At 47.6% G+C, this 23979-nt stretch overlaps 1 long non-coding RNA gene and 1 pseudogene across 1 annotated transcript; both read left to right on the forward strand.

The window, feature by feature from the left end:
- Positions 1 to 2412: 2412 nt before the first annotated feature.
- LOC136788637 (endogenous retrovirus group V member 1 Env polyprotein-like) lies at positions 2413 to 4207 on the forward strand (annotated as a pseudogene).
- A 10818-nt stretch (positions 4208 to 15025) lies between these two features.
- On the forward strand, positions 15026 to 19896 carry LOC136788822 (uncharacterized). Its single transcript, XR_010827391.1, has 2 exons — positions 15026 to 15314; positions 18991 to 19896. It is a non-coding gene; the product is annotated as an uncharacterized lncRNA (long non-coding RNA).
- The last annotated feature ends 4083 nt before the right edge of the window (positions 19897 to 23979 follow it).

The following is a 23979-nucleotide window of genomic DNA, read 5'->3' on the forward strand; positions in this document are numbered from 1 at the left end:
AAATATGGACTATTAGTAGAATGTGAGTCAGAATATAACACTCCATATAGGCCCAGTTAGAAAGGCAGATGGAACCTATATTATAGTCCAGGATTTAAGGGCCATCAATGGAATCACAAAAGATTTATATCCTATAGTAGCCAACCCCTATAACCTTTTGACAAAATAAGAAAACAGTCAAGTTTGGTTCACGGTACTAGATTTAAGAGGTGCCTTTTCCTGCCTGCCCGTGGTGACTGAAAGCCAGAAACTCTTTGCCTTTGAAAAGGAAAATCCCAATAGAGGATGAAAAACTCAGCTTACTTGGACAGTGTTACCACAGGGGTTCAAGAATAGCTCCACCATATTCAGGAACCAACTAGCCCGTGATCTTGAGTCTTGGAAAACCCCTCAGGGAAAGGAGACACTGTTGTAATACGTAGATGACCTGTTGATAGCTATAGAAGAGGAAAAGGAGTGTGTAGAATGGACTATTAGTATACTAAATTTTCTTGGATTAATCAGATATCAAGTTTCTCAACAGAAAGCCCAGCTGGTGCAGCAACGGGTCACTAATATTGTGAACCCAGCCTCTTTCCTCGGTTCACAATTGCATTGAGACCATGGAAACAGTATACTCCAGCTGACCAGATTTAAAGGATACACCCCTGGAAGATGCGGAGGATTGGTATATAGATGGCAGTGGCTTCATTCACCAGAGAGTTCACCCTGCAGGATATGCGGTAACAACATTTAATAAGGTAATTGAGGCGAAGCCTCTTTCCCCTGGTACATCAGCCCAAATGGCAGAAATCATTGCCTTGATAAGAGCTCTTGAGCTGGCAAAAGGGAAAAGAATTAACATTTGGACAGATTCGAAATATGCCTTTGGTGTGGTGCATGCACACGGGGCAATTTGGAAGGAGAGAGGACTTTTACTATCCTCAGTTAAACATGTAGAAGATATACTGAAGTTATTCCAAGCAGTATACCTGCCTACTAATTTTGCCATTTTGCGCTGTAAAGGACATCAAACAGGGGAAACTGATATTGAAAGAGGAAATATATTGGCTGATTAAGAGCCCAAAGGGGCAGCAGAACAGGCATCTGAGAGTCAAATTTTGGCACTAGTATCAGGACCAGAAAACCAGGCATTAGCAAAAGCATTAGAGAATGAAATAGAATATTCTAAAATCGATAAGCAATTAATTGAAGATGTAAATGGAAAAATATTACCTACAGATTTAGCACAAATAAATCATGGGGGAATCGTGATATCCTCCAAGCTATTATATCAGATGGTAATTGAAGAACATGATAAAACACACTGGGGAGCTGAAGTATTACATCAGTTTCTAAGTAGAAAATGGGTAGGAGGCAATTTGTATACCATTGTCCAACAGGTATCTAAACAGTGTGTCATATGCCTTAAAAATAACCCACAGACAGGAATCAAAACCCAAAACGGGGCCTAAAGCCCAGCTTGGGCAAATAGGGAAAGGAAATTATCCAGGACAGCAATGGCAAATTGATTTTTCAGAATTCCCAAGAAAAGGGGGGTTTCGATATATGTTGGTCTTGACAGATACCTTTTCAGGATGGCCAGAAGCATTCCCTTGCCAAACTAACAAGGCTAAGGAGGTAACCAAGGCATTGTTACAGGAAATTGTAAATGTTACATGTTACAACGAGATTTGGGGTTCCTGTGGTAATTTCATTAGAACATTTCATCACTTTGTTGCGAAGGTCATTCAACAAGTCAGTAAGCTTCTGGGAATAGATTGGCAACTACATACCCCATATAACCCTCAATCGAGTGGTCAAGTAGAGAAAATGAACCACCTAATTAAACTACAGATTGTAAAATTAGGACAGGAGGCCAGTTTGTCCTGGCCTCAATCATTTCCTTTAGCACTTCTGAGAATTAGGACTAAGCCCAGGGTCAAGGAGGGGTTGAGTTCTTTCGAAACAGTGTACAGAAGGCCCTATATGGTACAGTCTGAAATATCAACTCAGACCAGCAGAGAGATATTGACAGATTATATAATAAGCTGGCAGAAACAGCTTTGTGAAGTCGAGAAGCTGGTCCTAGGAACTAGGGCCCGAGGTATTGATGGGCCTGTGCACAGTATTGAACCTGGGGATTATGTATATGTTAGATCTCTTTCAGATTCACCTTCAGAATCGAAAACGAAAGGCCCATTCCAGGTGTTATTGACTACTTACACAGCCGTCAAGATTAAGGAACAAGCATCGTGGATACATCACACCAGAATAAAGAGGGCATCTAGACCACTAGGGGAGTCAGCACCTATAGGACCGCTGAAACGCTGGATTTGGCGAAAAGATGGACAATAATACTGGTTTTATTCAGCCTATGGTTAGGTCCCACCCTCTCATGGGAAACCAATTATTACTTTAAATTGACATCTATGTGGGTCAATTTGACTGGAGCCAAAGATTGTTGTGTCTGCATGGCCATGCCAAGGGGAGACCTAGAAATACCGCTATACGGAGTTATGACCTCAAATTGGACTTTGATCAATAATGCCACAGGTGTCGATATGTGGAAGGCTGGGAACATGTCTCAGTTACAATGTAAAGACAATGTGACATATGAGGGAAAAGGACCCAGATTTACCCTCCAAGTTCTAAATGGAGGAATATTCCTAGAGGGATGTAAGAATAAGTCAATGGGAACCTGCAGTTTTGCTCCCCATTTTGGAAGTCTTAATCTGACCAGTAAAGAATCATCCATCCAAACAATATCCAAATTGGGCTTGAAACATTTGGATGTAACCCTCAAAGGAATTTACCTTAATCATACAGTTCAGAGTAGGAGTAGATCCATGAGCACCTTACCTATATGCCCGGCCCCTACTGGATTTTGGTGGTTATGTGGGGACAGGTGGGACCAGAAAATATTGCCCAGATCCTGGAAGGGAACATGTACACTTGGAAGTATAATTTCCCGGCATAAAATTATTAATCAGACTCAGGTACCTCAGGGGATCCTACGGAATCCCTGGGTAAGAGTTAGGCGAAGTACCAACCCATTGGTAGAAAGGCCTACCTCATTCCATAGTTTTGTCCGATGGTTTCTGCCTTGGCTAGGGGTTAGTGAATTAGAAAAGGCAATTGTAAATATTTCCGCCACATTGAAAATAGCTTTAAATGCCACAGGAGATGCTATAAGAGCCCAAGAGGAGACTGAGAGTTTGAGAAAGTTCTCAGTTCAAAACAGGATGGCTATTTCCTATTTGCCAAGGACGGAGGAGTATGTACGGTAATCAATAGTAGCTGTTGCTCACATATAGACCAAACTCAGAGGATTGAGACGGACATAAACGAAATATGGAAACAAACTAAAATTTTATACCAAATAACAAGGGATGATACTTCTTGGGGATTTTCAAAACTTTGGGAAAAACTTACTTCTTGGCTACCTAATTTTACATGGCTAAAGCAACTCTTTATTGCAGACATTATAATTATCGTATTAGGATTATTAATATGTTGTATGTAGCCGTGTTTCATGTGGATGTGTAAGCAAACTGGAAGCTCATATGAGGAATGGAAAAAGCACAAGTTGAGGCAGAACATTGAAAGTGGCAAGTATTTCACCAAGACCCTCAAAGGGAATGGTGTTATATAGCAAAAGAATTTGCTTAGGATAAAGAAAAGGGGGGACCTGAGACAGGGAACAAAGGGAAAGCATGTTGATTTTGCAGGTTTTAGCTAACACAGGGAGTATGTTGTATATCAACCACAAGGACGGAACTGAGGCAGGGAGTATATTGCATATCAACCACAACGGCAGGACTGAGGTAGGGAGTACGAGGATGGGACGACCCTAAAAGACAAGGGAAGAAAAGACTTCATACACACAGGTAACAGAACCAGCAAGAACTGGCTTGGACTGCTGAAGTCTGTAAATGAGGGGAAGGGTCAGAAGTTTAGCAGCGAGGAAGACTTCTGGCCTTCATCAGAAGACCACCAGAGTATGCCAGACGACCACCCGAGGACTCCAGCACGCATGTGAATAGGGGCAGGAACCCATGTTAATGATTCTTCAGAGACCTAATGAATATGAAAGAGATTTACGGGGCAACTGAAATGAATATGTACATATCCCATTAATATAAGCACCCTGGTAGTAACCCTTGGTGTGCAAGCTAGGAGGAGCGATCCCCCTTGCATCCAGCGCTGCAATAAACATACCTGCTTTATAACTCTTCAGTAGCTGTGAAATTTGTTTTCCGCGCCTCACAGGGCCATAATACACCTAGCAGTTTCTCAGGAAGACAGATGCTTTCCTAACAAGAGTCCCCCCCCTCCCCATCATCCCCCTGTAGTGGTTTTACCCTGCTACACAGCTAAACTCCACCACAACCATTCTCTCACTACCCCTCCATAAAGAAAAAGGTGAGAAAATAATGTGGAAAGGGTTCAAGGGCTGAGATAAGGACAGGGAGATCACTCAACAATTATCGTCATGGGCAATACAGACTCAGCATAGGGAGATTAATATAATTTATTGCCTACTGAGAGAAACAATCTGTAGCCACTAACAGCCATTCTGCCATTTCAGCGAGGACCTCGTGTGGATCGGCTGCAGTGAGGGCTCCTGGCAGGGAGACGAACGGATCCAACCCCTAATCCCCCCCCAATAACGCGGCGCAGAGCCGTTGGTCAGAGCCGTTGGTCAGAGCCGCAGCCCCAGCCCCCTCCGCCCGAGCAGGCAGGAACTGTGCTTGTGCCGCCACGGGCATTGACGTGCTGTGGGCGGAGCCACGGGTGACGGCAGCCCACCCACCTCCTGGCGCTATAAGAGCAGTCCCTAGGGAGCGCCGCTAACAGGACCGGCTTGGCAGTTAGCACAGGCAGTTCACGCGGGGCAGTTCAAGCGGGGCAGGGAGGAGTGTGAGGAGGCCCCTCTCCTCCCTTTCCCACCTCCCTTTCTCTTCCCCTCCTCTCCTCGGGCAGTGCTTCCTCGTTGCACCTAGACCTCACCATGGTGGGCACCCGTCGCAGCAGCCGGTCCGAGGCGGCAACCCAAACGGAGGAGATGCTGCCTCTCTGGGCTCTTGTGGGCACTCAGGTGGATCCCTTGAGAGGGGAAGTAGCAGTCCAGACGGGTGACTGTGGGGAGCTCTGGAATCTGGAGACCCACCTGGGTCCTGAGGGAAGAGAGGGCTGTCATGGGTGCAGGTGTGCCCTGCTCAAGGAACTCCTCGAGCAGGTGGCTGGGCTGCAGTGAGAAATTTGCAGCCTGAGGGGCTCCTGGGAGTCTCTGAGGGAGACGGATAGGAGGTGTCAACCTGCCCCTTCTGATACCCTGTAGCCCCCTCCTATGTCCCTGCTAGTGGTAGAAGCTGACCCAGCAGATCACATGCAGGACATAGGGCTTGACCGCCCACAAGAGAAAAGGGGCTGGACCCTCGTCACAGCTCGTAGCAGAAGGAGATGTTTGCCCCCGACACCCACGATGCCACCAACCCCCATGGTGTCCTTTGGAAATAGATTTGAGGCTCTCAGGCAGGAAAAGGAAGAGGTTGAGGGTCTGGACAGTAGTCCGAACCCGGGAAGCAACCTGGAGAAGCGTGTCAAGACTGGGGGAAGTACTGAGCATAGGGATCGGAGCCGGACGGGGCGCTGCATCACAGCCAGTGCCACAAAAAAAGAACAGAGAGTCTTAGTGATAGGAGACTCCTTACTCAGGGGCACTGAGGCTCCCATTTGTCAGCCAGACAATCTATCCAGAGAGGTGTGCTGTCTTCCGGGGGCACGTGTCAGAGACGTTAGGAAGGCTCTGCCACAGCTCATTAAACCGGAGGGCTACTATCCTCTTGTCATTCAGGTTGGATCCCAGAAAGCTGCACCTAGAAAAATGGGGAATATTAAAAAGGACTTTGCATCCCTGGGAAGGATGTTGAAAGGGTCGGGGGTGCAGGTAGTGTTCTCCTCTGTCCTCCCGCTGGGTGACTGGGACCCAGAAAGAAGGAGGAGAATGGGACAGGTAAATGACTGGCTGAGGGGGTGATGTCTGGACCAAGGCTTTGGGTATTTTGATCTTGGGCAGTCCTTTGAGAAGCTGGGTATGTGGGCTGCTGATCGACTCCAACTCAGCAAGTGGGGCACACTTGCGTTGAGGAGCAAGCTCTCTGGGCTGATTACCAGGGCTTTAAACTAGGTTTGACGGGGGAAAGGAGGGGAGCTAAAAGTGACAGAGAAAGGCTGGGGGAAGTTGTCACTGCTGTCACTGTTGAAGATAGTAGGGAAAAACCTCTGAGTTGTCCCATAGGATTGTCTGAGGGCTCCTCAGAGAAGGTAATGATCCCGATACCTTATCTGGAATCTTCTTCTTGCATCCCTCCAGGGGTAACTGCGCCTTCTGCTTCCCTCAAGTGCCTGTATACCAATGCACGGAGCATGGGAAATAAACAGGATGAGCTCGAGATCTGTGTTCGGTCGCAGGGCCATGATCTCGTTGCGATCACAGAGACGTGGTGGGACAGCTCGCATGACTGGAACACTGTCATGGAGGGCTATGTCCTTTTTAGGAAAGACAGGCTGGGGAAGCGAGGGGGTGGGGTTGCCCTTTATGTGAGGGAGCAATTAGAGTGTACCCAGCTCCACCTGGGAGAGGGTGAAGGACAAGTGGAGAGCTTGTGGGTGAGAATTAAGGGGTGGGCTGGTATGGGGGACACTGTTGTGGGGGTGTACTACAGGTCACCAGATCAGGAGGAGGGGGTCGATGAGGCCTTCTACAAGCAGCTGGAAGTAGCCTCACGATCACGGGCACTGCTTCTCATGGGGGACTTCAATTATCCAGACATCTGTTGGGTAAGCAACTCGGCCAGGCACGTGCAGTCCAAATGGTTCCTACAAGCGGATCGCCAAACCGCTCTCTATCATCTTTGAAAGGTCCTGGAGAACAGGAGAGGTGCCTGAAGACCGGAGGATAGCCAATGTCACTCCGGTCTTCAAGAAGGGCAAGAAGGAGGATCCGGGAAACTACAGGCCAGTCAGTCTCACCTCTGTCCCTGGCAAGGTGTTGGAACAGCTCGTTCTGGATGCCATCTCCAAGCAATTGGAAGAGAAGAAGGTTATGAGGAGTAGTCAGCATGGATTCACCAAGGGGAAGTCATGCTCGACCATCCTCGTTGCCTTCTATGATGACATCACCAGCTGGGTAGATGGGGGCAGATCAGTGGATGTCATCTACCTTGACTTTAGCAAGGCTTTCAATACTGTCTCCCATGACATCCTGATAGCAAAGCTGAGAAAGTGTGGGATAGAGGAGCGGACAGTAAGGTGGGTTGAGAACTGGCTGACTGGCCGAGCTCAGAGGGTGGTGATCAGCGGCGTAGAGTCCGGCTGGAGACCTGTGACTAGCGGTGTTCCCTAGGGGTCGGTGCTGGGTCTGGTTTTGTTCAACATCTTCATCGACGACCTTGATGAGGGAATAGTGTCTGCCCTCAGCAAGTACGCCGATGACACAAAGCTGGGAGGAGTGGCCGACATGCCAGAAGGCTGTGCTGCCATTCAGCGAGACCTGGACCAGCTGGAGAGATGAGCAGGAAGAAACCAAATGAGGTTTAACAAGAGCAAGTGTAGAGTCCTGCACCTGGGAAGGAGCAACCGGATGTATCAGTACAGGCTGGGGGACGACCTGCTGGAGAGGAGCTCTGAGGAGAAGGACCTGGGGGTCCTGGTGGATGACAGGTTGACCATGAGCCAGCAGTGTGCCCTGGTGGCCAAGAGGGCCAATGGGATCCTGGCATGCATTAAAAGGAGTGTGGCCAGCAGGTCAAGGGAGGTGATCCTCCCCCTCTACTCTGCCCTGGTCAGGCCTCACCTGGAGTACTGTGTCCAGTTCTGGGCTCCCCGGTACAAAAAAGACAGGGAACTCCTGGAAAGAGTCCAGCGGAGGGCCACAAAGATGATACGGGGCCTGGAGCATCTTCCCTATGAAGAAAGGCTGAGAGACCTGGGTCTGTTCAGCCTGGAGAAAAGAAGACTGAGAGGGGATCTTATCAATGTGTATATATACCTGAAGTGTGGGAGACAGAGGGATTTGGCCAACCTCTTTTCAGTGGTTTGTGGGGACAGGACAAGGGGTAATGGCCACAAAATGGAGCCCAGGAAGTTCCGCACCAACATGCGAAAGAACTACTTCACGGTGAGGGTGACGGAGCACTGGAACAGGCTGCCCAGGGAGGTTGTGGAGTCTCCTTCTCTGGAGATATTCAAGGCCCGTCTGGACGCCTACCTGGGCAGCCTGCTCTAGGGAACCTGCTTTGGCAGGGGGGTTGGACCCGATGATCTTTCGAGGTCCCTTCCAACCCCTTCAATTCTGTGATTCTGTGATATAGATGTAAGCACAGCCGCTAAATGGAGCTAAGCATGCCTTGTGATGCTTTTATTAGATTATCCGACATAATATTTCCACTATATTTATTTATATGCCAGTTTAAGAATTCTTGTATGCAGATATTCAAGAGAACGCAGGTACATTTGGTTAATTTTAGGTTCGTGGTATAAATGAGAGCAACCCCAGGGACAAGGCTACCTTTATAATCAAGTGATAGGTACATATAGAGCTGTCCAGCAGACTGGCAAAGCTGGAGTAGAGTATAATTAAATTGAGTTTCCTTCCTATTCCTGCTTTGGGCACACCAAGATGCTGTGACCTCAAAGGAGGGTGGCAGAGGGCCAAGTAGAATACCACTTCATCAAAGGTAATATTCAGAATCTATACAGTTTAAAGACCAGGGCTGAAATCAATACAGAGAATTTATTTTTCAAATGTCTCAGTGGTAGAAATCTCTTTTTGTGGAGTGTTGGTATCATTGTCACATAAAAAGTTGAAAAACAGGTTTGTGAAACTAGTATGCACTAATCAATATGTTATTCTCAGTGGGCATTCTGCCAGTGAAACACAAGAGGGGGAGGATTTTTCTTTACCTTGTTTTTGAAACAGCTAGGACCGCTTTTCTGTTATTTTCATGTCTTAATTATGTTGGTGACTTTGATTTCATATTATAGAATGGCATGCGCTGGAAGTTACCTCAAAGATCATAGAATCATTAAGGTTGTAAAAGACCTTGACGATCATCTGGTCCAACCATACCGTTACAACCAATATCACCCACTAAACTATGTCCCTAAGCAACATGTCAAACCTTTCCTTAAACACCCCCAGGGACAGTGACTCCACCACCTCACTGGTGTTGGGGTTTAACCCGGCCGGCAGCTAAGCACCACACAGCCATTTACTCACCCTCCCCCCTCCCTCTCTGGGATGGGGGAGAGAAATGGGAAAATGAAGCCTGTGGGTTGAGATAAAGACAGCTTATTAGGACAGGAAAATAATAATAATAATGATAATGGTACTACTAATAATAATGTGTATGAAACAACTGATGCACAGTGCAATTGCTCACCACCTGCTGACCGATGCCCAGCCTATCCCCGAGCAGCTGGCCCCCCTACCCCGGCTAGCCACCCCTATATATTGTTTAGCATGATGTCAGATGGTACAGAATACCCCTTTGGCCAGTTTAGGTCAGCTGTCCTGGGTCTGTCCCCTCCCAGCTCCTGCTGCACCCCTAGCCTGCTCGCTGGCAGGACAGAGCGAGAAGCTGAAAAGTCCTTGGCTTAGTGTAAGCACTGCTCTGCAACAATGAAAACATCAGCATGTTATCAGCGCTCTTCTCATCCTAATCCAAAACATAGCACCCTACCAGCTACTAGGAGGAAAATTAACTCTATCCTAGCTGAAACCAGGACATATATCCACCCCTTATTCCATACCATTTATGTCATGCTCAGGTTACACTCTTTCCAATACATTCTAATTAATCACCATTTTCATCTATGGTATATAGAATGTCCACTGAGTTTACATAGTCCGTGACTGACTTCGGGCTCCATCTGTTACAGCAGTCTTTCAGGGCAGAAGAGATGGTGTATGATGTTGGATTGTCACACGTTGAAGCCCGTTCTCGTTCCATCACCTCTCTGTGCTTGTCCATTTCTATCAAAATTCATTCATTATTATCTGCGTGGCTGTTACTGTGATACCATTAATAGGACATTGACATATAGCAATCATGGTAGTGATTATACATTATATACATTACATATATATATACATATATACATATATATACACATTATATATATATACATTACAGTGATGTAATAATTAACATAATACAGTTCAACTCATGGGCTATTCTCACCCAGTATTAAATCCCCTTGAGGTACACACCGGACCTCCCCATTCTTTTGCATTACCCACCAAGTGCATCCAGGTCCCTGAGCAAAAGCAATTCCACGAATTGGTTTGCCTTTTCCTGAGGCAGGAGTAGCCCAGATTGTCTTACCCAGCATGTTTCTTACGTGCACTACAGGGACTTTGTCTCCTTCTACAGTACATAACAGGTTTGATTGGGCAGGTCCAGCTCGGTTGGCAGATCCCCTAGTGCTGACTAACCAGGCGGCCTTTGCCAAATGTGTATCCCAATGTTTGAATGTCCCAGCACCCATTGCTTTCAGTGTAGTCTTTAACAGTCCATTGTATTGCTGAACTTTCCCGGAAGCTGGTGCATGATAGGGGATGTGATACACCCACTCAATACCATGTTCTTTGGCCCAAGTGTCTATAAGGTTGTTTCGGAAATGAGTCCCGTTGTCTGACTCAATTCTCTCTGGGGTGTCATGTCGTCACAAGACTTGCTTTCCAAGGCCCAGGATACTGTTCCGGGCAGTGGCATGAGGCACAGGATATGTTTCCAGCCATCCGGTGGTTGCTTCCACCATTGTAAGTACGTGGCGCTTTCCGTTGCGGGTTTGAGGGAGTGTGATGTAATCAATCTGCCAGGCCACTCCATAGTCACGTAAGTAAAACCACAGGGTGGCACGGGGTGTGTACCCACTTTATCATCTTCCTTGCACGGATGGACACTTACCCATGACAGCTGAGACACTAGTTTGCACTGGTGGGAAGGAAAATAAACTCTCTTCAAGTTGGTGGACCTCTTCAGATAGTTTCTCCAAAGTATTCTCTTTTAGTTGGTGGACACTTTCAGAGAGTTTCTCCACAGCCGAGACGCAGGCCTGTAGGGAAGAGGAGGGACTTTCTTCGTACTGCCGGAGTTGTTTAGTCGATTCATCCACTGTGGGTTCCTCATGTTCTTTCCACGCCATTACTGCCAATGAGCTGGCATATGATGATGGTGCACTCCGTACAAACTTCCGCCACATGGGTGGTGTACACCGGACTGCATCTGGATCTGTGGATGTTTGTGCGTCGTCTAGGTCCTTATAAATTACTTCCCGTACGGCCAATTCCCTCAGGTACTGAATTCCCTTCTCCATGGTGGTCCATTTGCCTGGTAGACATACAAGTTCTTCCTTGAAGGGATACCTTTCCTGCACAGCTGACAGGAGACGCCTCCAGAGGCTGCGAGATCGTGCTCCATCTCCAATTGCTTTGTCAATGCATGCGTCCCTAGCAAGGGATCCCAGCCGCCTGGCTTCCCTGCCCTCTAATTCCACACAACTGGCTCCGGTGTCCCAGCACCGGAGCAGCCAGGTGGCAAGCTGCTCACCTATACAGCGACCAAAATCTTTTTGCACATCTCGTAGCTCATGCTGGTATAGGGTTTGGGTAGTTACTGTTGATTTTTCGACATCCTCATCTTCATCTTCATCCTTCTGCACCTCTGATGGCCCAGCCTCGTCTTCTCTATACCTAGACCTAGCAGAAGACTGTCTGCGTTCTAAACGACCTGAGTCTCTATACCATTTTTTCACCTTGTCTACAGGGGCGACTTGCACTGCTACAGCTCATTTCTCTGACCCAGCCACAGGGCCTGCCACAGGGGTTGGAATGCATGCTGGGCCAGCCACAGGGTTTGAAACAACCGCCGGGCCTGTCACAGGAGCTGGAACGACTGCTGGACCAATCACAGGGGTTGGAGTGGCCGCAGGAGCTGCAGGAGCCACGGGAGCTGGAGCGGCCATGGGAGCTGGAGCGGCCACGGGAGCTGGAGGAGCCGCAGGAGCTGGAGAGGCCGCGGGGTCCATCATAGGGGTTGGAGCTGGTGCAGGGTTTGGAGTGGCCATTGGTCTTGTCACACGACTTGGAGTGGCCACAGGGTCTGTCACTAGGGTTATAGTAGTATCGATTGCAGCTCGATAGGCATAGGCCAGACCCCAGCACACTACAGTGATTTGTGTCTCTTTGGAATTGCCAGGGTGATGACATGCCTTTTTCAAGCATTCTACCAGTTCTTTAGGATTTTGCAGTTGTTCAGGGGTGAATGTCCAAAACACTGGAGGTGACCACTGCTCTAAATGCCTGCCCATATCCTCCCACACTCCCTGCCACTCATAGCCATCCTGCCTCAGCATGGATCTCTGGATTCCTAAGTAGTTGTTTAACCTTAAACAAAATCTGAAGCATATTCAGGAGACATAACAATAACAACATGCTGGTCTGAACATCCCAAGGATATTCAACATCTTGGAGAACTATCGTAACTAGCTGGAGGATAAGAGGGGGGCAAAGGAGAAAGGGAGAGTGAACAAGTAGGAAAAAATATCTCCCCCTGTCCCCTCCACAGAGTGGCTCCCTGACGAAAAAAGGCAATAGGTGTAATTGTTAATAGTTTCTGAGGTATGGTTTCCAAAGTATAGAGTCAACGACAGTGCTGAGTACGAATACCAGGTTAGGGTCATGACCAGAAATTTCATCATATCATAAGCCATTGTTACACCGCACAGTAAAATAATGATCTTAAACCGGGGCCCGGAAAGCATAAACAGCACGACAGGGAGCACATACAGAAAGTATTGTGCTATATAACTCAATTTGGAAAACAGGCACAGCAGACCTGAGATCGAAGCAATCAACATTGTGATTAGCAACTATTAGGCAGGTCTACTACTTATACCAATTTTAGTTTAACACACTCTGGTCAGATCTATCGTTATCTCAACCCGTCGTGCCCCACTTTGGGTGCCAAAAGGATTCTTGTGGTTTAACCTGGCTGGCAGCTAAACACCACACAGCCGTTCGCTCACCCTCTCCCCTTACTCTCTAGGATGGGGGAGAGAATCAGGAAAATGAAGCATGTGGATTGAGATAAAGGGAGTTCATTAAGACACGAAAATAATAATAATAATAATAATGATGATGATGATGATAATAGTACTACTACTAATAATGTGTATGAAACAAGTGATGCACAATGCAATTGCTCACCACCCGCTGACCAATGCCCAGCCTATCCCCAAGCAGCCGGCCCCCCCCACCCCGGCCAGCCACCCCTATATATTGTTTAGCATGACGTCAGATGGTATGGAATACCCCTTTGGCCAGCTTGGGTCAGATGCCCTGGGTTTGTCCCCTCCCAGCTTCTGCTGCACCCCCAGCCTGCCCACTGGCAGGACAGAGTGAGAAGCTGAAAAGTCCTTGGCTTAGTGTAAGCACTGCTCTGCAACAATTAAAACATCAGCATGTTATCAGCCCTTTTCTCATCCTAATCCAAAACATAGCACCCTACCAGCTACTAGGAGGACAATTAACTCTATCCTAGCTGGAATCAGGACACTGGGCAACCCCTTCCGATGCATGACCAATCTATCTGAGAAGAAATGTCTTCTAATTTTCAACCTAAACTTCCCCTGGTGCAACTTGAGGCCATTTCCTCTTGTCCTGTCACTAGTTATCTGCGAGAAGAGTCCGACCCCCAGCTCCCCACACCTTCCTTTCAGGTAGTTGTAGAGAGCAGTAAGGTCTCCCCTGAGCCTCCTCTTCTCCAGACTAAACAACCCCAGTTCCCTCAGCCACTCCTCAAAGGACTTGTGTTCCAGACCCATCACCAACTTCGTAGCTCTTCTCTGGACATGCTCCAGGGCCTTGATGTCTTTCTTGTAGTGATGGGCCCAAAAGTCAACACTGTACTCGAGGTACGGCCTCACTAGAGCTGAGTACAGGGGAACGATCCCCTCCCTGGCCCTGCTGGCTACACTATTCCTGATACTAACCAAGATGCCATTGGCCTTCTCGGCCACCTGAGCATGCTGACAGCTCATGTTCAGGCGAGCGTTGACCTAACACCCCCAGATCCTTTTCTTCTGCACAGCTTTCCAGCCACTCTGCCCCGAGCCTGTACTGTTTCATGGGATTGTTGTTGCCAAAGTATAGGACCCAGCACTTAGCTATGTTGAACCTCATCCCACTGGCCTTTGCCCATCAATCCAGCCTGCCCAGGTCCATCTGCAGGGCCTTCCTACCCTCTGGCAGATTGACACTACCCCCCAGCATAGTGTCATCTGCAAACTTACCGAGGGTGCACTCAATTCTCTTGTCCAAATCATCAATAAAGATATTAAAGAGGATAGGCCCCAACACTGTCCCCTGGGGAACACCAGTGGTGACAAGTCACCAGCTGGATTTCACTCCATTCACCACCTCTCTCTGGGCCCAGCCATCCAGCCAGTTTTTAACCCAGGAAAGAGTGTATATGTCTAAACCATGGGATGCCAGTTTCTCCAGGAGAATACTGTGGGAGACTGTGTCAAAGGCTTTGCTGAAGTCTAGGTAGACTACATAACAGCCTTTCCCTCATCCACCAGGCAGGTCACCCGGTCCTAGAAGGTGATGAGGCAGGACTTGCCTTTCATGAACCCATGCTGACTGGGCCTGATCCCCTGGTTGTCCCGCATATGCTGCATGTTTGCATTCAAGATGATTTGTTCCATAACCTTTCCTGGACCCAAGGTCAAGCTGACAGGCCTGTAGTTCATGGGTGTAGTGGGTTTTCATGGCAAAGTTTTGGTAGCAGGATGCCATAGGGGTGGCTTCTGTGAGAGGAATCCAGAAGCTGCCCCATGTTAGATAAGGGCCCCACTGCTGACCAAAGCTGAGCCAATAAGTGATGTTGTTTGCACCTCTGTGAGAGCATATTTAAGACAGGGGAAAAAAAAAAAAACACGCTGTTTCACAGCAGTTGGGAGAGTGGGAGGAGTGAGAAACAGCCTTGCAGGCGCCAAGGTCAGTGAAGAAGGAGGGGGAGAGGTGCTGCAGGCACCGGAGCAGAAGTCCCCTGCAGCCTGTGGTGAGGACCATGGTGAAGCAGGCTGTCCCCCTGCAGCCCGTGGAGTACCACGGTGGAGCAGGGTCCCACCCTGCAGCCCGTGGAGGAGACCACGGTGGAGCAGGTGGACCTGCACTGATGGAGGCTGCGGCCTGTGGAGGACCCCTGTCGGAGCAGATTCCGGGCCAGACCTGTGGAGAGGAGCCCACGCAGGAGCAGGTGACCTGGCAGGGGCTGTTGCCCGTGGGGGACCCAGGTTGGAGCAGTTTGCTCCTGAGGGATGGGCCCCGTGGTACAGACCCATATCTGGAGCAGTTCTTGAAGAGCTGCTGCCTGTGGGCAGCCCACGCAGGATCAGTTCAGCAAGAACTGCATCCCGTGGGAGGGACCCCACACTGGAGCAGGGGAAGAGAGTGATCGAGAAGGAGTGGTGGAGACGAAGTGCTATAGACTGACTGCAACCCCCATTCCCCATTCCCCTGCGCTGCTCGGGGGGAGGAGGTGGAAGAGGGTGGATGGGGGGAAGGCATTTTTGGTTTCTTTCCTTTGTTTCTCACTTCTCTAGCTTGTTAGTAATAGGCAAGAAATCTTACTATGTCTCTACTCTGAGTCTGTTTTGCCCGTTACAGTAACTGTTGAGTGATCTCCTCATCCTTATCTCAACCCTTGAGCCCTTTTCATCGTATTTTCTCCCCCTTCCCCTTTGAGGAGGGGGAGTGAGAGAGCGGCCGTGGTGGAACTCGGCTGCCCAGCCGAGTAAAACCACCACACCTGGTTCCTCCTTACGACCCTTCTTATAGATGGACATGACATTAGGAAGTCTCCTGTCATCTGGGACCTCTCTGGAAGACCATGACTGCTGATAGATGATGGAAAGCAGCCCAGAAATCACATCCGCCAACTGCCTCAACACTCTCGGGTGCATCTCATCTGGCCCATAGATTTGTGGGTGTCTAGCTTGCCTAAGTAACCTCTAACCCAATCCTTTTCAACCAGGGGAAATTCTTCCTCTTTCCAGGTTTTCTCTCTTGTTTCCGGGCTCGGTAGTGTGTGGGGGCTAGCCTTAGCAGCGAAGACTGAAGCAAAGAAGGCATTCAGTAACTGCCTTCTCTGTATCCACCATCACCAAGGCACCCACCTCATTTAGCAGCGCACCCACATTTTCCTTAGTCTTCCCTTTGCTGCTGATGTATTTGAAGAAGCGCTTCTTGTTGTCCTTGATGTCTCTTGCTAAATTTAATTCTAACCAGGCCTTGGCCTTCCTCCTTGCATCCCTGCATTCTCTGACAGTGTTCCTATATTCTACCCAAGCAGTCTGTCCCTTCTTCCACATCATGTACGCTTTCTTCTTCTGTTTAAGTTTTCCCAAGATCTCCTTGCCCATCCACGCAGGTCTCCTGTCCCCTTTGCTCAGCTTCTTTCTTGTAGGGATGCACCGATTCTGAGCTTGGAGGAAGTGGTGCTTGAATATTAGCCAACTCTGGATGCAGTACTCCAAGTGGGGCCTCACAAGAGCAGAGTAGAGGGGGACAATCACCTCCCTCGACCTGCTGGCCACTCCTCTTTTGATGCAGCCCAGGATGCAGTTGGCCTTCTGGGCTGCAAGCACGCACTGCTGGCTCACGTCGAGCTTTTCATTCACCAGAACCCCCAAGTCCTTCTCTGCAGGGCTGCTCTCAATGAGTTCTCCAGCCAGTCTGTACTCATGTCTGGGGTTGCCCTGACCCAGGTGCAGCACCTTGTACTTGGACTTGTTGAACCTCATTAGGTTTACGTGGTCCCACTTCTCAGACTTTTCCAGGTCCCTTTGGATGGCATCCCTTCCTTCTTTTGTATCAACTGCACCACTCAGCTTGGTGTCATCTGCAAATTTGCTGAGGGTGCACTCGATCCCACTGTCTATGTCGCTGATAAAGATATTAAATAGTACCGCTCCCAGGACAGACCCCTGAGGTACACCATTTGTCACCGGCCTCCACCTGGACATAGAGCCCTTGACCACCACTCTCTGGGTGCGACCTTCAAGCCAAGTCCTTATCCACTGAATGATCCACCCTTCAAATCCATCTCTCTCCAATTTGGAGACCAGGATGTCATGTGGGACCATGTCAGAGGCTTTGCAGAAGTCCAGGCAGATGACATTGGGCGGCCTTCCTCTCTCAACTGATGCAGTCACTCCATCATAGAAAGCCACCAGATTGGTCAGGCACAACTTACCCTTGGTGAATCGATGCTGGCTGTCTTGGATCACCCCTTTGTCTTGCATGTGCCTTGACGTTGCTTCCAGGAGGATCTTTTCCATGATCTTGCCAGGCACAGAGGTGAGGCTTACCGATCTGTAGTTCCTCGGGTCCTCCTTTCTAGCCTTTTTAAAACTGAGAGTGATGTTTCCCTTTTTCCAGACACCAGGGACTTTGCCTGACTGCCAGGACTTTTCAAATATGATGGAGAGAGGCTTAGCGACCCCATCAGCCATCTCCCTCAGGACCCTGGGATGCATGTCATCGGGCCCCATATACTTGTACTTGTTTAGTTTCATCAGGTGGTCTCAGACCTGCTCTTCGCTTACAGTGGGTGGGACTTTGTTCCCCCAGAACCTCGTCTACAGGTTCAGGGAAACAAAAGACTTGGGAAGCCAGACTCAGTGAAAACTGAGGCAAAGAAGTTGTTGAGTACCTCAGCCTTCTCCATGTCTGTCATTACCAGCTCTCCCTTCTCATCTATCAGAGCAGATACACTCTCCTTGGTCTTTCTTTTCTGAGCAATGTACCTATAGAATCTCTTCTTGTTATTCTTTGCATCCCTTGCCAAGCTCAGTTGCATCTGTGCCTTGACTTTCCTTATCCCATCCCTGCACATCCGGACTGCATCCCTGTACTCTTCCCAGGCCACATGTCCCTGCTTCCACTGTCTGTGCATTTCCTTCTTGTGCCTCAGTTTGACCAACAGGTCTTTGCTCATCCATCCCGGTTGTCTGCCCTCCCTGCCCACTTTTTTACACACGGGAATGGAGAATTCTTGGGCTCTAAGGAAAACATCCTTAAAGAATTGCCAGCTCTGTTCATCTCCTTTGTCCCTAAGGACAGGGGACCAGGGGATCTCATCCACCTGGTCTTTAAATAGCTGGAAGTTCACTCTTCGGAAGTTCAGGGTCCTGACTTTGCTTGTAGAACCCAAAACCTTGGACATGGCACCAGCCTCTCAAACAATCATTAACTCGGCCCGTTTGTCTCCTTCTTCCTGGGTCCCAGTCACCAACTGGGAGGACAGAGGAGAACACTGCTTGCGCTCCTGATCCCTTCAACATCTTTCCAATGGACATAAAATCCTTTTTGGTATTTCAGAGTTTCCTTGTTACAGCATCATTTGATCCTACTTGAAAAAGTAGGAAGGGGTGGGACTCTTGGTAGCCTCTTCATGATATCACAAATACGGGCCCCAGGCAGGCAGCAAACCTCTCTGGAGAGGTTGTGCAGATGGCAAATTGGAGCCTTGGTGCCTCTCAGAGAGGAATCTCCAATGACTAACACCCTTTGTGCCTTCTTTGTGGCACTGGTTTTGATGCAGTTGGGAGATAGATCCAACTTTGTGTGGTCGGCCTTTTTGAGTTCCCTGTGGTTGGTCTTTCTGAGGTCTTTACCAGTTCTCCCGGAGTTTCCTCTCTCCTGCCTTAGAACATCATATCTATCGTGCAGGGGCACTTCAGGGGCAGGGGAGAGACTCCTCCTCCAGCTCCGATCAGAGACAAGCGTCCACTCTCCCTCGTCCTGTGAATCTTTCAAATGTGCTTCTTATGGGCTGCAAGCTTGTTTCCCTACCCCTTGCCTGGACTTAAGGCAGGGCTGTTGCTCAGACCATGTCAGTGTATAATACCATTTGTCAATCTCCTCCTCAGATTCCTGAATGCTATGCTGCCTGGTGAGCTCCTCTCGCAACTGAGCCACCTGTTTGAAGAGCTCATCCAGCTGGGCACACTTGCACCCATGACACCCACCTCTGCCTTCAGACCCTAGGGGGATTTCCAGAGACTGGAGCTCCCTGGAACTGGGGGTCTGGGCCTCTCTTTTGATCCTCGGGAGGTCTGTTTGGGTGGAGGCATCTGCCCAGGGAGGTTGCAGCCCCCCCCCATCTGGGTTTCAGCTGCAGACTGGCAGGTGCGGCGGGTGGACACCATTTCTTCAGTAGAAGGCCCTTCCTCTGCTGATCCCACAACACAAAAATGACTGACCCTCCTTGACCTGCCGTGCCACACCCTGTTTGCCTGCCCTGTTTGCTGCGCTCCTGGTCCTAGGATTAGTTTTGACCACAGAAATGAATTTTATCAGTTAATTTCATTCTATGAACACTTAAATGCATATAACAGTATTTTTTTCACCTACTGTACTTCTTTCCATTGCTTTTTAGCATCGATTTGTATAGTTTGGATAGGTTTTCTATATCTATTGATAGACCTCACATATGTATGATAGTTGGGAGAGAAAAAAAAATTATAATATGCAGAAGCTATAGGGGTCGAAGAACAGGGCTGCAATTCATACTGAGATTTTATTTGTAAAATCTCTCATTGGTAGATATATAATTCTGTAGACCCAATGTTGTTGGGTTTATGTATATGAGATACATGATCATATGTATATACATATCATGTATATATGTATATGTATATACATATGTATATACATATTATGTATATCATATACATGATAAACAGATTATTATATACACTAATTTATGTATGTACACATGAGTGCCATAGAATATGGCATATTTTAATGATATAGAAATAAACTTCCAAATGTCACTTTTTAGCCTGCAGGTTTTCCTTTCTAAGCCAGACTCCAGAGTGTAACTTAACAATCAAAAAATTCACCGTTAACTTCCTGTGTATTGAATGCTTTTGAAATCTTGAGTTTGTGCATATATGTATTTCTTTACGAGTCAAATCTGAGATAAGGTATAAAATTAAACAGTACTCATGGTTAAAGAAAATTTTTTGGCTTTTAGACCTTGATTATAGAATACAAAGTTACTGTTATAATTGTTATATAATACAGGAATAATTTATATAGCATTTTCTGCAAGTCAGGGCCTCGATACACGTAGCAGTTGTTTGGGAGGACAGACATCTTCATAACAAGAGCACATCTCTCTCCTTCCCCTTTCCCACCTTTTATTGATGAGTGTGACATCATATGGTATGGAATATCCCTTTGGTTGGTTTCAGTCAGCTGCCCTGGTGATATCCCCTCCCCACTTCTTGCCCACCCCCAGACTACTGGCTGTGAAGAGGTTTGGAGGGAGTCTTGATGCTGTGCCAGCATTGCTCAGCAATAGACAAAACATTGGTGTTATACCAATGCTGTTCTAGCATAGAGCACAGCACTATATGGGACACTGCGGGGAAAGTTAACGCCATCCCAGACAGACCCAGTACAGCTATTAGGAAAAATTTCTTCCCTGAAGGGGTAGTCTGGAACAGGCTGCCCAGAGAAGTAGTTGAGTCACCATACCTGGAGGTCTTCAGAAAACATGTAGATGTAGTGATTAGTGACATGGTTTAATGGTGGACTTGGCAGTTGTCACGTTAAGGGATGTAGCCGATTAACTGTTACAGGTCTGTTCGGATTCAGGGTACTGAACTATCATGGTCACGGATTCACCAACAACGTAACACGCCCTTACTCTAGAGATTTCTAAGTTTCCACAGAGACACCTGGTATAACCAAGTGTTCAAATCTTACCCCACGGCGTCCCGATGGAGGGGGGGGCGGGAAGAGAAGCTCAGCCCGTTGACTGATCCCTCAGTCAGAAGGTCCCTCATAATGGTATCTTCCCTCGTGATTGTATCTTCCCCAGTGATGGTATCTTCCCTAACATCCCCTTTCTCTTAAGCCAGTATATATTATTTTCTATCTTTTAGGTGGAGCTTTAGTGACTCTAGTCAAGCATATCTTGGTTATGATTGGTAAAAAGTTTCCTCGCTTTCATTTAAAGGTATAGGCTCCGAGAAATTCAGAGTGCATGCTCCGGTTGCACCTTGGAGGTGGGTAGCTTTCTGAGTGGAGGTGTGTTTTGGTATTATAATGATATTATAATGAGTAAAGGTTCACTAGAGTGCAGTTTTTTGTCAAAAATATGACAGGTCTTTGGCTCAGGGTAGCAAATGTGCAGCTTATCGGTCTCTGTGTGCAGAACAATTCAGTCCCCCTCTTGTCACAGAGCCTAGCCGCGGTGTCTCCATTCTGCTCTACGCTCTGTACTGTTCCTTAGAGTCAGCACACCAGGTTCCCCCAGTGTGATTAACATCTAAGGTCGGAGGCCTAGGGAATGCTTAAGTAGTACAGCTACACTCCACCCTGGAAGCTTCTTCAATGATGTACATTTTCTTTAAAATGTGAATATTAGTTTAATTTTTCTACTTTAGGCAATTACTCCACAGCAGTGCTAGGATAAAGGTTGGACCAGATGATCTTAGAGGTCTTTTCCAACCTGAATGATTCTATGATTCTATTAATCAAATATCTTTTCTTTCCTAGCAATTAAAAATAAATAATTACTTGTGTCTTCCCATAAAAGAAAGTTACACGTTATATTCTAATTTATATGACTGTCCAGTTGGAGAAGCATTTCTTTTTGTTTCTTTAAGAACTATGCTAATGATTTCTTCATAGATGTAATTCTTCAAGAATGACTTACCATGTTACCAACCTAACTATACATAGTTAAATTATATATACATATATATATTTAACTATATTTATTTTTGTTACCTATAAGTAGAAATCTTTAGTGAACAAAGTATCTGTGTCCTTTTATACCTTGGAATCCTATGAACTCATCGTTAAGACTGCTACATATCTGCGAGCTGGGTAGCTCCCCTTTTGAATTGTGACATCACACAAGGTGAAATTCCCTAGAGGTACACATCAGGCTTCCTCATACTTATGCATTACCCACCAAGAGCACCCAAGTCCTTGAACGAAAACAATCCATGTAAATTTACCATGTAAACCCAATACAGCCTAATTGGGAATGAGTGGCAAAAGCACCCTATTGTGACTGGCCCTTAGGTTCCATGCATACTTGACATAGACTACCTCAGGAGAGGTTGTTTCAAGGAGAAAGGGAAGAAAATAATCCAAATCCTTTTGAAAGCTGTTTTTTTTTCTGAAAGAATAGGTGAGGAACTCATGGTGTGCATATGTCCTTGGATGTGTAAATGACTTAGCTTAGTATGCATGCCTAAATTGAAACGATAAGATAAAAAAGAACGAGATGACCTGAGCATGTGCAAGAAATGGGTTCAACCACTGAACAGTGAGGAAGACTATTAATGACCACCAGAAGACCACAAAAGACAACCAGTAGAAACAATTGCGCATGCGTCAGGGACACTTACATATTTCAGTGAGTTACAGGAAATAGTATATGTTAATTCTTTCTTGGAAATCTAATGAATATGTATATGCTTACATATAATCCCTGTAGCTTGAACACTTCAGCATGCACACTAGGTGGAGCGATCCCCTGTGCATCTGGCACCACAATTAAAGAATGCTTGCTTACTAAAACTCCAAACTGATTCTTAGAGAATTTCTTTGACCAGATTTTATGGTATTAGTTTTGGCAACCCAGATGGGACTTAGCTCTTGAGCCTTGATGGTTCCTGGGATTGTGGAACCTCAGCGAGCACCAGGGGATGCTCAGAGAGGACCCTGATCCCTGGACCAAAGAGCCCCTGAGTGAAGACCACTGTTTTGTAAGTACAAGGGCATTCTTTTGGAAATTTTGGTTACCTGCCCTTAATCACAGAATCACAGAATCATCTAGGTTGGAAGAGACCTCCAAGATCACCTAGTCCAACCTCTGACCTAACACTAACAAGTCCTCCACTAAACCATATCACTAAGCTCAACATCTAAATGTCTTTTAAAGACCTCCAGGGATGGTGACTCAACCACTTCCCTGGGCAGCCCATTCCAACGCCTAACAACCCTTTCAGTAAAGACGTTTTTCCTAATATCCAACCTAAACCTCCCCTGGCACAACTTTAGCCCATTCCCCCTCGTCCTGTCACCAGGCACGTGGGAGAATAGACCAACCCCCACCTCTCTACAGCCTCCTTTAAGGTACCTATAGAGAGCGATGAGGTCGCCCCTGAGCCTCCTCTTCTCCAGGCTGAACAACCCCAGCTCCCTCAGCCGCTCCTCATAAGACTTGTTCTCCAGACCCCTCACCAGCTTCGTCGCCCTTCTCTGGACTCGCTCGAGCACCTCCATGTCCTTCTTGTAGTGAGGGGCCCAAAAGTGAACACAGTACTCGAGGTGTGGCCTCACCAGAGCCGAGTACAGGGGGACAATCACTTCCCTAGACCTGCTGGCCACACTGCTTCTGATACAAGCCAGGATGCTGTTGGCCTTCTTGGCCACCTGAGCACACTGCTGGCTCATATTCATCTGGCTATCAATCAATACTCCCAGGTCCTTCTCTGCCAGGCAGCTTTCCAACCACTCATCTCCCAGCCTGTAGCTCTGCTTGGGGTTGTTGTGCCCCAAGTGCAGGACCTGGCACTTGGCCTTGTTGAACTTCATACAGTTGGCCTCAGCCCATTGGTCCAGCCTATCCAGATCCTCCTGCAGAGCCTTCCTACCCTCGAGCAGATCGACACATGCACCTAACTTGGTGTCATCTGCAAACTTGCTGAGGGTGCACTCGATCCCCTCATCCAGATCATCGATAAAGATATTAAAGAGAACTGGCCCCAGTACTGAGCCCTGGGGGACTCCACTAGTGACCGGCCTCCAACTGGATTTAACTCCATTCACCACAACTCTTTGGGCCCGGCTATCCAGCCAGTTTTTAACTCAACGAAGCGTATGCCAGT

This window comes from Anser cygnoides, chromosome W, assembly GCF_040182565.1.
Source record: "Anser cygnoides isolate HZ-2024a breed goose chromosome W, Taihu_goose_T2T_genome, whole genome shotgun sequence".
In the NCBI taxonomy this organism is placed as follows: Eukaryota; Metazoa; Chordata; class Aves; order Anseriformes; family Anatidae; genus Anser; species Anser cygnoides.